This window comes from Bufo gargarizans, chromosome 1 (genome assembly GCF_014858855.1).
Source record: "Bufo gargarizans isolate SCDJY-AF-19 chromosome 1, ASM1485885v1, whole genome shotgun sequence".
Classification (NCBI taxonomy): Eukaryota; Metazoa; Chordata; class Amphibia; order Anura; family Bufonidae; genus Bufo; species Bufo gargarizans.
In genome coordinates, this window is record NC_058080.1 from 571,299,802 (window position 1) to 571,315,276 (window position 15,475).

Sequence of the window (15,475 nt, forward strand, 5' to 3'; positions counted from 1 at the left end):
CGTCATCTGGTGCTTCTCTGTTTAAGATTAAATATTTGGTTGAAAGCTCGCCATATTCCTGGGATAGATAATTCAATTGCTGATTCGCTTTCCCGTTTTCAGTTTCAGACATTCCGACAGTTGGCAGAAGGGGCCGATCTGAAAGGGGAATCGTGCCCTGCGCACCTGTGGAATCTGATTTGGTCCTAGGTATATCTTACTTACAGTCTTCGGTGGCTATGGCGACATGGTCGGATTATATCCGTTCGTGGCTTAGGTGGTGCAGTTTTACAGCTGCTAGAGGTTGGGCTTCTCATTAGAGTGGTGAGGTTGCTGCATTGGCATTTTGTGTGGCATTATTTAGGGAGGGACTGGCTTACTCTACTGTTTTACTGTTTTAAGGGTTATGTGAGGTGTTTCCTTTTTTCTTCGGGTTTTAGGTTCTCCTTCTTTGATAGATTATTTCTTGATTAAGCAGATGTTAAAGGGTTACAAACGCGGTAATTGTTCTCCTGACAATAGATGTCCTATTTCTCCCACGCTGTTAGGATCATTATGTCATGCTACTTCTTTAGTTTGTTTTGATAGTTTTGAAGAGTTGCTTTTTTCCACTGCATTTTGTTGTATGTTTTTGGTGCTTTTAGAATTAGTGAGTTGTTTCCAAGAAATAGTGAGGCAGGTTTGGGTTTGGCCTTGAAGCATGTCCATGTTCATGTTAATTATGTTTTGTTCTTCCTTCCGACGTCAAAGATGGATCAGTCAGGTAAGGGTACCTGGATCCGAGTGCACAGAGTTGGGTCGGGTGGTATTTGTCCGGTGAGTATGATATCTCAGTATTGGCTTCGCAGACCAGGGGGTGGTAATGTTTTCTTTGTACATGCAAATGCTTCTTCTTTAACGCAATATCAATTTAGGTCCGTGCTAAGAAAATGTTTGAAGGAATTGGGTTTGGATGGTGTCCAGATTACGTCGCATTCCTCCCGGATTGGAGCCGCCACTGCGGCGGCTCGGTCGGGTTTGAGTGCGTCGGTGATTAAACGGATTGGAAGATGGTCTTCTAATCGTTTTAAACTGTATGTTTGTCCTGATGTTTCTGTAATCTGATGATTCTTTGTGTTATAGTTTTCACAGGTCTCACCGTATGGATTATCGGCCATTCTTTCGTATATTGGGCCCATCGCAGAGCTGTAAAAAGATTGTATGGTGACAACCTCTCTTGGTCCACAGATGCGGTTTGAATATACTGGAATGGAGTCAGGGGTCTTCGTTGGGTAGGTTAGATGGATGTACTGTTAGAAATGTGCGATTTATACCCTGATCCTGATATAATAATTTTTCATGCGGGGGCCAATGATGTGGGCAAATTTGGTACCATTGAGTTGGCTTTTTGTATGAAACGTACTATGGTAAGGGCAAGGCGATTGTTCCCTGATGCCCGTTTAGTTTTTTCTGAGATGATTCCACGTTTACTTTGGTTATCCTGTTCTAATTTTAAATATTTGGATAAGATTAGGATATGTTTGAATAGAATTATGGCTCGTTTTATGCCATTAATCTGGGGGTTTTCCTTTCGGCACGTGGACCTTGAAGGTGGTTTACCCGGCCTTTATTTTTCAGACAAGATTTATTTGTCAGAGATTGGTTTGGACATTTTCAATTTTGACATGCAAGCTATAATTGAGATAGTTATGGGTGGGGTGGGGCCCACGCCGCCTTGGTTAGCCGGCATGGTCCGGTGGGTGTAAAGTCGCTCACTGAAATGGTGAGCGGACGAGTTAAGTCTGAAGTTTAGGCCGAGCTTATGGCTGGTCTAATTATTGTTTATGAAGTTATTGGTATATATTGATACAGTTTAATTTTGGATTAAGTTAATCTTTAATAAAGCCGGTCGTGGCCTAATTTATTCCACCAAAATACTTGTGTTCACGTGTTTTATTATTTATTTATAGAGTTGGAGATGTGCAAGTACTCTTATAGTACATTCATATGATTTATAATCCCATGATAGGATCCCGAAATTATATAGAGGGATCCGTATGGGATTATAATCATCCCATTAGCTTTTACTTAGTTTTGTGGCAGGAAAATTTCCAGCCTAAAGTGTGTATAGGTGAGCTAAAAATAGATGGTTGCTGGGGGGTCTGGGGCAGAGGTCAATCATTGGGTCAGTAAGTGGCCTATGGGATTGTGTTGCTGGGCAGGGAAGCCTGAGATGCCCAGCAACAGTTAGGACATTGGTGGGATAGTTTTAAGGCTCCCCCTGGCTTAGGGCTATATAGTAGCGGTAGCGGGCAATGTTAGGCTGTCATCCCAACAGCATCTGGAGGAGGTGCTGCCCCTGCCCGCCCTTCCCTGTTAAAAGTTTGTTTTGATTGTCACAGCTGCTTTATTAGAAGGAGGGTGTAAAGTCGCTCACTGAAATGGTGAGCGGACGAGTTAAGTCTGAATTTTAGGCCGAGCTTATGGCTGGTCTAATTATTGTTTATGAAGTTATTGGTATATATTGATACAGTTTAATTTTGGATTAAGTTAATCTTTAATAAAGCCAGCCGTGGCCTAATTTATTCCACCAAAATACTTGTGTCCACGTGTTTTATTATTTATTTATAGAGTTGGAGATGTGTAAGTAATCTTATGGTACATTCATATGATTTATAATCCCATGACATGCATGCATGCAGCCAGGGGCGTAGCTATAGGGGGTGCAGAGGTAGCAGTCGCTACCGGGCCCAGGAGCCTGAGGGGGCCCAAAGACCCTTGTGCCACATAAGACACTGGCATTATAGAAAGTGCATGCTGGTCAATTTACACCTCTGGCTGGAGGGAAGGGGTTAAGTTAAGAATTTGGCATGAGGGGGTGCCCTTTCAATGTTTGCCTCAGGCAGCAGGAAGGCTATGTGCTCCCCTGCCCCTTGCCAACAAGCACAGAGGGAAGGGGGGCCCAAGCTGAACTCTTGCACTAGGGCCCATGAGCTTTTAGCTACGCCCCTGCATGCAGCCAATCAGCATCCAGCCCTGTGATGTCACAGCCCTATAAATATAGTGGCAGCTATCTTAGATTCTGCCATTTACCAGTGTACTTAGTGCAGGGAGAGACGTCTGCAGGCGCTAGGAACAGTGTTAGAAAAAACAAATTAATTGTGCAGAAAAAGCGATTTACCAGTGCAGGGAAAGATTATTCAAGGTGTAGGGAAAGGATAGGGAGAAATCAATCCACAGCATTTTTGTTGAACAGGCTTCAGTAGGAAAGGGTACAGCCTGTGTAATAGGAACAATCCTATTACATCTTGCTGCACTGACTGCGGATCCAAATTGCCATTATACAGCTCTGTAATTCCAGCAAAACTTGTTATAGGGGTGCAAGTGCTGCTTGATACAGCCATTAACAGGGTTTATTACAAGGAAATATTTCTTCATCTTATTCGCCCTTGTGCGGTGCAGTCATATGTTCTAAAGCATTTTTTGGCTTGTATTAGTGGGAAGAAAAGGGCTTGTTAGCCGTTGTGTGGTGAAGTGCAAAAATTACAGCCCTTTTTGTCGTGCATTAGTGGAAAAAGGAAAAAATCTATTTGTCAGTCACCGATGCAGTTATCTGTTTTAAAACCCTTTTTGCCGTGTATTAGTGGCAAAAGTAAAATATATTTGCCGGTCACCAGTGCAGTGACTTATGGGATGGAAGATACTTCGGCCCATAAACCTGCCCCTTACCTTACTGCACCCACCTATCCCATAATTAACAGACAGAGACATCTTCTTGGGAAAAGAGCCTTCTCTGCCATTTTATTAAACAACACTAATTATCACTTAACAGCAATACGTAATAACATGCATAACATATCAATTACCATAACATATGAACCATTGCATAGGATCCTAGAAGGCAACAGGTAAGCTGTGCTCTCCACCATTCACCTCCACTTGTCATACCGCCTTACCCTCGGCCGCGGTCACCGACCCGAGAGCACCGAATCCTCCATACTGTAATTGATCTCCCCTGTAGGCCCATCTGCCCAACAGGAGCCCCATGCACAAGCTTACCGAACCTTCTGAGATGCACACTCCACCTTGGCATGCACCTATTAAACTTATCATTGCCTTCCAGGACCCTCCATTACCACGCCACAGCAAAACCCACCAACCCCAGCCACTACACTGGCTGGGAAAAAACTTTCTCCTCCTTTCCACGAGCGCCGTCTGCCAAACTCCGCCCCCAGTCCCCTCACATACTGCCCGGGAACCATGACCATGACCCCTCCCCTAAACCTTAACCCCTCAACTGCCTAACTTCCCCCCAAGTCACACAGCACTATGCTAAGGCTGCGCCTAGCTCCGTTGCTCCCATGACTTATGGGATGGAAGATACTTCGGCCCATAAACCTGCCCCTTACCTTACTGCACCCACCTATCCCCTAATTAACAGACAGAGACATCTTCTTGGGAAAAGAGCCTTCTCGGCCATTTTATTAAACAACACCAATTATCACTTAAAGGGAACCTGTCTCCGGGATTTTGTGTATAGAGCTGAGGACATGGGTTCCTAGATGGCCGCTAGCACATCTGCAATACCCAGTCCCCATAGCTCTGTGTGCTTTTATTGTGTAAAAAAAACGATATGATACATATGCAAATTAACCTGAGATGAGTCCTGTCCCTGACTCATCTCACATACAGGACTCATCTCAGGTTAATTAGCATATGTATCAAATCGTTTTTTTTTTTTACAATTAAAGCACACAGAGCTATGGGGACTGGGTATTGCGGATGTGCTAGCGGCCATCTAGCAACCCATGTCCTCAGCTCTATACCCAAAATCCCGGTGACAGGTTCCCTTTAACAGCAATACGTAATAACACACATAACATATCAATTACCATAACATATGAACCATTGCATAGGATCCTAGAAGGCAACAGGTAAGCTGTGCTCTCCACCATTCACCTCCACTTGTCATACCGCCTTACCCTCGGCCGCGGTCACCGACCCGAGAGCACCGAATCCTCCATACTGTAATTGATCTCCCCTGTAGGCCCATCTGCCCAACAGGAGCCCCATGCACAAGCTTACCGAACCTCCTGAGATGCACACTCCACCTTGGCATGCACCTATTAAACTTATCATTGCCTTCCAGGACCCTCCATTACCACGCCACGAACGACCATAGGAGACACCTCACCTATGGGAGTCCCGCCACACCCGAAGAGCCGTCTCCAGACCCTCCTGAATTCCTAAGGCCCACATATCAATGCCCACCTCGTTCAGGTGAACACCATCAGACCTAAGAAACTGAGGCGATGCCGCCTCCAGCTCCCTATGTCGTACCACAATTCCACCATGGCGCCTCACAAAGCGCCCAACCTCCCTATTAAGCTTAGCCCGGGCCTTGTTAAGACGGTCCACTGACCTCGCAAAATGCCACACCCTCCGAGCCACCACCTCGGACCAAACCACCAACATACCCGGAACATCAGACCACAAACGCAGAAGATCCAACTTCATATCCCGAATCACCTCCCTAGTACTGCTAACACCCAGATCATTTCCCCCAACATGCAATACAACAATATCAGGTGACCTATCCAACGAGACTGAAGAATGAAATTCCGGAAGCACCCTACCCCGCAAAAGGCCCCGTATGCCAATCCAGCGCACTTGCATGTCAGCCGGGTCAAACCCCAATTGCCGTCCGTTCCTCCGTACGTCCGCCCGCAATGCTCCCCAGTACACGTAGGAATGTCCGAAGATCCACGCCCGACAAGCCGGCCCTGTAAACACATAAATCAAAACCCAACTCACCAATCAGCATAACAAAATACAGTATAAACAACTGAACATTGCTCCCCTTGGCACTCACAACATATGAGGACGAACATACGATTGATAACATCTAGATTCCCACCGGCCAATCCGCTTAATGGCCTCCTCCCCCAGGCCCCATCTGGCCGCCTCCGTTGCCGCCCCAATCCTAAAGGAATGAGACGCAAATTCCCGCGCCGGATAACGCTGCAACCAAACACTTCCGAAAAACCGCAACAAATTGATACCGCGACAATGCCGACCCATCCACATGCATCAACAACGAACCCACCACATCCGGCCTAACCGCCAACAACTCCTCCACACACCTGACCGGACACAAAACCGACCCAAGCAACGGGCGCAGTATAATAACTACCCCTTTGCCCTCCTGATCCGTTTTAGACCTGTGCAATACACAACGCAAACCTCCCCCAGAAAAACACACATCCTGCCGCAACAAACCGCCCCCACACAACCGACTTCCCGACACCAATTCAGAAGGCCCCGAAAAAGGCCAGGGAAAAAGCAGCCCTAAACAAACAAACCTCATAAGGCGTCAAACACACCACACAAACCGTCTCCCACAACGACTGCAACACCGCCGATGAAACTGGCCTACGAGTGTCTGGCCGAGCGGCACTTCGCCTATAACCCTTCAAAGCCTGCCATACCAGAAAACAGTTAGACACATCCACAAGCCCCCGTAACCGCAACCAAAAGGTGACAGCCGCCACCCGCTTGGAAACCACCGAAACAGACACCCCTGAACTATAAGACAAACCGATAAAATACACTAACAACACCTGAAAATCCTCCACTACCTCACAACCCCCCACCTGATCCAGCAACTGCTCCCACTGGGACCATACCGAAGAATACGCCAACCACGTACTCCTACTCACGGACCGGCGAATCAACTCAGAGGAAACCCCAAGGCCACGTTCCAGAGCCACTGAGGACATGGTAGACCCAACTCGTCCACATCCGGCACCAGCCCGCGAAAACGATCCCACTGAAAACGAGAGAGTGAATCAGCGATGTCATTATCAACACCCGGGACATGCACAGCCACAAAACAAGAATTCAACCGCAAACCGCTAAGAACTAAATGGCGAAGCAAGCGCAACACCGGGGGCGAAGTAGTAGACTGACTGTTAATCGCCTGAACCACCCCCATGTTGTCACAGCAAAAGCTCACTCTTTTATTCCTGAGCACATCCCCCCACAACTCAACAGCCAAAACAATCGGAAACAATTCCAACAAAACCAAATTCCTCAAAAACCCCGCTTCCACCCAAACATCCGGCCAGGGACCTACGCTCCACTGCCCCCCACAAAAGGCCCCGTAACCACAAGACCCCGACGCATCCGTGCACAGCTCCAAATCAACAATGGCAACAGGCGCCCCCATCCACACCAAACGCCCATTAAATTCCCCCAAAAAACGCTCCCACACCAGCAAGTTATCCCGAACCTCAGACGATAATCTCAAAAAATGGAAAGGCCTCTGCACCCCTGCCGTCGCCATGGCCAAGCGCCTGCAGAAAACCCGACCCATTGGCAGAATTCTACACGCAACATTTAGCTTCCCTAAAACAGATTGTACCTGTCGCAATTGCACCTTTTTCGCCCTCCTCAAGAAAACAATATCAGCACACAAATCCGACACCTTTTCATCCGGCAACCGACACTCCATGGCCACACTATCAATCACTATACCCAAAAATTTTACAGAAGTCGCTGGACCCTCCGTCTTTTCCGGGGCCAAAGAGACCCCCAAACGACCTGCTATGCTCTCCATGGTGTGCAACAACACCGAACAAACTCGCGACCCCGCAGGTCCCATAAACAAAAAATCGTCAAGATAATGTAAAACGGAAGTCCAACCCGCCTCCTGCTTCACCACCCACTCCAAGAAAGAAGCAAACTTCTCAAACAAAGAACATGAGATTGCACAACCCATCGGCAAACAACAATCAACATAAAAACAGCCCTCCCACTTAAAGCCCAACAAATGACAACTATCCGGATGAATGGGTAACAAACGAAAGGCAGCCTCTATATCCGTTTTCGACAACAAAGCCCCCTTTCCAAAACGACGCACCCACCGAACCGCCTCATCAAACGAAGTATACGAAACCGAACAAAGCTCCTCAGCAATACCATCATTAACAGAACTACCCTCAGGAAACGACAAGTGGTGTATGAGCCTAAACTTGCCCGCCTCCTTTTTAGGAACCAAACCGAAAGGAGACACCCACAAACCTGACAACGGGGGTTCCGCAAACGGGCCAGCGACCCGCCCCGCTGCGACCTCCTTACCAATCTTCTCTGCTACCACATCCGGCCTACGCAAAGCCGACGCCAGGTTACGGGGAGCCACCACCGGACTAACCGAAAAACACGGGATCCGAAAACCATCCCTGAAACCAACAAACAACAAAGCCGCTGCTGCCCTATCTGGGTACCTCCCTAACCACGAGACCATCTCTTCCACCTTCACCGGTGTCACCCCTCTTCTGAACCCTATCAACTCCTTTACCTCGCCCACGCTTGAAACACCGTGACAAACTGTGAGCCCCACCACATCCGGAACACTCATGCTTGAACCGGCAGTCAGCGAGGTATCTGCAATAACCCTCATTGAACTGCCAGCAGCAACCCTTTTTCTGCCCGCCACCAGGCTCAGACGCCGAGGAAGCCCCGGCCGCCCCACGAAAGGACTGATGACCCACTTTTGGAGCGGCCATAAGCCGCATCCAAAGACCAATGTCTTTATGATCCCAACGAATACTCGCCCGGACCGCCTTTCGCTGACAAAATTGTTCGTCGTACCTCAGCCATGCCACACCCCCATAAGTCCTGTAGGCCTCACCAATGGCATCCATGTAACAGAAAAGAGCGGAACAGTGCTCCGGCGCTTTCTCACCCACCACACTTGCCAGAATGGCAAAAGCCTGCAACCAATTCAAATACGTCCACGGTATTAACCGATACCGACGCCTCTCTTCCTCTTCCTTTTTGGACTCATCAGGCTTAACCCTATCCAAACTAAACGTTTCCAACTGGAGCAACGAGAATATCTCCACATACTCGTCCCTCCAAATCTTCTCCCTAACCTCCGCCTTCAAATGAGCCCCCAGCGGCCCCTCAAAGCAGACGTAAACCTCACCCCTAGCCGCATCCGCCAACCGCACCCATTCCACAACCTTACCTTTTCCACCAACACCGACCGACACTTCCCCAGCCACCGGAACCACCATATCCGCCCTGACGCTACCCGAGCCAGCCCCGCCAGACTGACACCCCATACCGCCGGACATTACCGGCGCCCACACCGCCGTCGGCGACTCCCGCACACCCGACCCCAATCTGGACAAAAGCGACACCATCCCCTCCAGCAATTCCTGCGCCAACCCCTGGCCCTGCAAAGCACCCCCCCCCCCCCACCACTTGCTCAACAGGAGCCCGCTGCTGACCCGAAGGTCCCTCACCTGACCGGCCCTGAGGTATCCGCCCAGCAGCTGCGGTCCACCGGCTCCATCATCGTCCATCCGCCCGTCGTCCGCTTCCCAGTCGTACTGACTCACTTCGCCGTCCTCCACCTCCACATCCGTCAGCTGTCCAGGCCCACCGCTAGGCGGCCGCTGCACCCCGTCGCCCCCGGCAACCGACGCCACCCGGCTCTGTCCAGGCTCACCGGCAGGAGAATCGGCAGCCGCCACACAAATAGGTCGTTCCCTCAGGGGGCACAGACCTCCTAGCCCTGGGCCTCGCAACTGGGGCGGCCGGTGTGGGAACCGGACCCGCCAAGATAGCCTGCAGACTCTGCTGCAACCAGTCGGCCCCATGTCTCTTCCCCTGCCGTCCTCACTGCCCCCAATAACTCCTCCAAAGCTGCCATTAGACTCACAGAGCTCGCCAGACACGGGAAAAATCTTTCTCCTTCTTCCCACGAGCGCCGTCTGCCAAACTCCACCCCCACTCCCCTCATATACTGCCCAGGAACCATGACCATGACCCCTCCCCTCACCTAAACCTTAACCCCTCAACTGCCTAACTTCCCCCCAAGTCACACAGCACTATGCTAAGGCTGCGCCTAGCTCCGTTGCTCCCATTATCTGTTTTAAAGCCATTTTGGCCGTGTATTAGTGGCAAACCAAAAATATATTTCCCAGTCACCGGTGCAGTTATCTGTTTTAAAGCCATTTTTGCTTTGTATTAGTGGCAAACCAAAATATAATTGCCGCTTAGCGGTGCAGTTACCGTATATGTTTTAAAGCCTTTTGTGGCGTGTATTACTGTAAAAAAGAAATATATATTTTCCGCTCAGCGGTGCAGTTATCTGTTTCAAATCCATTTTGGCAGTGTATTTGTGGCAAACCAAACATATAATTGCTGGTCACCAGTGCTGTTATCAGTTATAAAGCCACTTTTGGTGTGTATTAGTGTCAAAACCAAAATATAATTGAAGTTTAGTGGCGCAGTTACCATATTTGCAGATTAGCGGTGCAGTTATCTGTGGTAAAGCATTCTGTGACGTGTATTACTGTAAAAAGAAAAAATATATTTGCCGCTCTGTGGTAAAGCCTTTTGTGACGTGTATTAGCGGAAAAAGAAAAAATATATTTTCCAGTCAGCGGTGCAGTTATCTGTTTTAAAGCCATTTTTACCGTGTATTAGTGGCAAACCAAAATATATTTGCCAGTCAGCGGTGCAGTTATATATTCTAAAGGCCTGTCTGCCGTGTACTAGTGGCAAAAGAAAATTATATTCGCCGTTCAGCATTGCACTTATATGTTGAAAATCCTTCTGTAGTGTGAAAGTGTAAATAAAATGAGGTCCTATTTGCCGCTCAGCGGTGCAGTTATATGTGGTAAATCTCTTTTTGCGGTCTGGACCAAATTACGTAGTGGTGAAATTTTTTATGTGAAACAGGATTTTTGGGGGGGAAATTGATGGGTGATTGTAGACTTTCTTTTGCATGTACTACATAAAATAACATGCCTCAAGCATCAAAACATATTGGACAATTACATTTATAAAAGATTAACATGTTACCCTATAATCATTGTCTAGGTGAAAGCAAAAGTAACCCACATAAAGGCTACAGCTAATAATCATCCTGACAACAGGAAAAAGTTTCACAACGCCAATAAGCCAATCAAATCAACTGTTTCAGGCATCCTACATATTTTCTAAGGCTATGTTCAAACTGGCGTTTGTCTGTCTATTGTAAGATCAGAACAATGGACAGAAGAACTGACTGAATAACGGATGCAGACTTGCAGACTTATCTGCATCCATCATCATAGACTTAATGTTAAAATAAAGATGGAAGCTTTGTTCCTTTACATTCGTTTATCTTAAAAAAAAAATCACATGCCCATTATACCCATCTCTCCTAGGACAGACGCATTGCAGGTCCCTTTTTCCATGTGATACTTACCTTGTAGGTTCCTGACGGGAATGTAGTTGGTACGATAGAGAGATGATCACTTCCCACTCCGGGGTGCCAACCTCCACTTCAGTAACTTCTGGACAAGTGATCTAAAAATCACAGATCAGACCAATTTGAAAGCCAAATCCCACCATCCCATAATGCATAAAGAGCATAAATGGCTGTTTTAGTATTATTATTTTTTTTGGCATTCAACTGAGGGGTATATTATGTGATATTTCTATGAGTTAAACACTGTAGAGAACTCAGCTCTCTCTGCTCGTCACACCGCCTCACCTCACTCACTCCAGCAGGTGCGCAGCACGCAGCTTCACCTCCTCCACATCTGGCCCGTACAACTCTGCCAGACAGGAGCGGACCACTCCCTCTCCTGGCTGCGCCTGCACGCACACGCGCTCTGCCTCCGCCCCCGCCCTATGTGAACTTACTTAACCGCCGGCACCGCCCGCAGGTATTGTAAATCACTCAGGTCTTTTACTCAGTCTCTCCTGTGGTGCCCCGTGGGTGACCCTGACTTATGGGCACAGTCGCAATTGCGACCGCTGCGACCCCTATAGTTACGACACGGCTTGCAGAGTTTCCTCTCTAACAGGTGGGAGAGATTCCTTCTTATATCTGTCTACACTATCCACACTCTAGCAGCCAGGTACTGGATATAATAACTTCTTACTTGTAATTAGCAATCCACAGTGCGGTCTCCCTAACGGCAGGAAAAAACCTCTGCTCCATTCTTTGTACAGGATGCTTTCCTAAACTCTGTTCCACAATGTCCATAGAGGAATGTGGTAATACACAAGGACACGTATAGGCGTCCGGTTGTGTGCAGGCGCTTTTAGGCTTCTCCCGGTTACTGGTGCTTGTGGAGCACATGAGCTAATGCTATTTCTATCTCCACTAGACTCACTCTATATCAATAAGCAACTCTGGCCTGTGCTAGGTAGCTGTAAGGCTGGTTTCCATGCTCCCTCAGCCTGGCCACAACCAAGGGGCTAAAATGGCAGCTACACCCTGGACAGGTGCTGCTCCATACCTCCTCACACATAACTAGCTTCCTTCCTGTTCTTCCAATGTTCTCCTGTTCTCCTTTGACTGTTGTTTGGGTAAGCTGGTGATCAGTTCTCAGGACCTTACGTGGCTAGCAGCGATGTGGACCGGTATGACGTGTCTGGATCAGTGTCAGCCACAGAGCTTGTTTTCTCTGTGCCCGTCGAACCTCACATGGACATTTCTTATGCCATCAACACAGAGGACTTCAAAGACTTTATGGAATGTTATTCATAAATCAAAGGACGAGGTCACGTTGGAGGAAGTGGACAATTTATTCCAATGTCTTTACTCGCATTTCTTCAGACTTTTTAGAATCCACTTATCAGCAACCCAGCTTGTCAAGGTGACGGCATCTGTGGCATCAGCGCACTGTGAAGTTCCTCAGTAAGGACTACCAGTATTGGACTGGGGTACCTAGGGCCCACCAGTAAAAGTTATTATGGGGGCCTACCATATGGATACATTCAATATAATAAATAATGTAACATGTTTTTTATAAGCTAAAAAATGTTTTTTATATGAACATAGGCTGGTTGAGGTGCTGTACATTGAATATATGTATTTAGTGCAGTAAGTCTAATGTGTTATGTGCCACTTGTGCAGGGGGTGGGAGACTAGGGGCCAACCTTGCTCAGGGGCCCACCGGGGGGTTTACCCTGTATCCCTGTAGGCCAGTCCGAGCCTGAGGACTACCTAGTCTGAGTGCTGGGATGAGCGAACTTCAGGTCAAAGTTCGGGTTTGGGACCCAAACTCGAACCTGGACCCCATTAACTTCACTTTATTATTTTCCGTTATAACAGAAAAGAATAGCATTCTTAAGACAGAATGCTAAATAAAATGGACATTGAGGGGTTAAAAATAATTTTTTTAAAACTCACCTCATCCACTTGATCACGCAGCCTTGATCTTGACGTCACCGCCGGTCCTGCTGAATGAATATAGAATGAACACCAAACCCGAACTTCAGTTAAAAATTCCGGGTTCGGGTCCGGGGACCCGAACTCGCAAAGTACGGTACGAACCCGAACTTTGCAGTTCATGTTCGCTCAACCCTAGCCGGGATTCATCATGGAGCTGGCCATCAATAACATCCAGTATTGAACACATGGACGACTCTCATCTCGGACCTTGTCCACGATGTTCGGGACCCCCCCCACGGATGTCTTACATGTCTTAGACATGATCCATGCAGTGCTTACTACATATTATACCGCTTCTTACCGTTCTGTTACAGCAGCTGTTAGATATGCACATCCTAAGCCTTTTTTTAAAATAAGTGGGTACAACATACAGAAGACATGCAAATATTCCATTCACGTGTCATCTCTGTTTTAGATGCACTCCTGTTTTTTTGGGGCATTAGCAATACTGATGGATTACTGACCAAATGCTGGCCGAGTGAAGGCGAATGCTCCACAGACAGGATCTGTTTTTTGGGGGTTATTGTTCTGACGGATCAGAGGAAGGACAAAATAATCAGTGACGTCAACACAAACTTACTGCTGACACCCTCTCCACTATGTCTGGGGGGGCTCTACTTGTATAAGCGTTTAAGGGTACTTTCACACTTGCGGCAGAGGATTCCGGCAGGCAGATCCGGCAATCCGGACGCAAACGGATGCATTTGTGAGATGGATCCGGATGTGGATCCGTCTCACAAATGCATTGCAATTCCGGATCCATCTTTCTGGTTGTCATCTGGAAAAACGGATTCGGTATTTATTTTTATTTTTTCATTTTTAAAGGTATGCCCATGCGCATTAGGATAAATGCATTAGGATAAAACTGAACACTTTAACGCAAGTGTGAAAGTACCCCAATAGAACAGGTTCTGTTGACATGTATGTGGAATCAGCTGACGACGGTGTAAAAGGAGTGCGCTTCTTCTTGGCGCTAACATCCATCCACCTGTAAGGTTGAGTTCATACTTAAGTTATATGGTCAGTTTTGGCCCCTTAACTGCCCAAATAAGTGAAGTGTGCAGTGATTCTAAGAGAAACGCCTGTCATCTGCATGAAATTTGATTCGCCAAAAAAATTCGGCGAACCAGCTCGAAATATTATCACTAGTGTTGAGCGAATCCAAGTTAACAAAGTGGAATTCATTCTGAATTTCAGGAAAAATTCAAACAGCCATGAATATGAATTTCTTGGCGCTTCATGGCAACAAATCAATTTTTCCTGAAATGGCAGCAAAAAAAAAATCAACTCACCTTATCATGTCAGTACATGCGAGAATTAGCGCGTTTTCTTCAATCAAGATGGCCACAACGGCCTATCCGTGATCAAATGGATAAAGGTATGTATTTTTTTGTTTTAATCCCTGATAGACTGTGACTCTTAGATGCCACAGTCAGCACTGAACACATCAGGCGGCAGCGATCACCGTTCCACATCATTGTGCCCGCTCCATACGATGGAATATGATTCGTTACGAAGTAATTCTTAACTAATCTAATTTCTTGTTGAAGTTCGGGAAAGCAGCCTTTTTGTATACCACGTACATTTTAAGATGTTATTACCTGGGAGCCACCCTTGTTATTTGTTTGTCAAGTGAACTGCCAGATAGCAGAGTCTGGACGGACGCCATTACAACATATATGACAAAAAGAGTCCAATGCTTGCTTTACTGCCCCTGAAATCTCTGTATGTTCTGGTTGTGAAGGGGTTATAGAAAACAGATTTCCCTGTATTGAATCCCTCAGAATCTTTTCCATCCATGGAGGTCCAAAAATAATAAAATTGCAATAATATTGCAGGTCTGTTTCCAAATCCTCGTCGAAGCCTGACTGCTTCCTGCCAATGTGCTGATCCAGAGCATCAACATGGAAATATTTGTGTTACAAATTTGAAGATTTTAGAGGGATTTTACACCTTCAGATGGCTTATGTGTTGGACTGCATGCGCTCTCAGTTTTTTCCAAACCTACTTTACCTTTTTTTTTTCATCCAAACATTTTATCTAGATTACTTTGTCATGTGATACAACTCCACAGCTGAACTGTAAAAACTGTAGCAGCACAACCAAGCACGGGGGGTTAGCATGGCTTGGTTCTGGGGATATACCTGTGGCTGGAACTCTAGGTCATTGCGGCTGACATGGGGACATTGTAATTAAAGTGGGGTCATTGTTAAAAAATAATGTAATCTATGGCTGGAAGTGAGGCATTGTGCTTGTGTGGCAGGGAGTAAA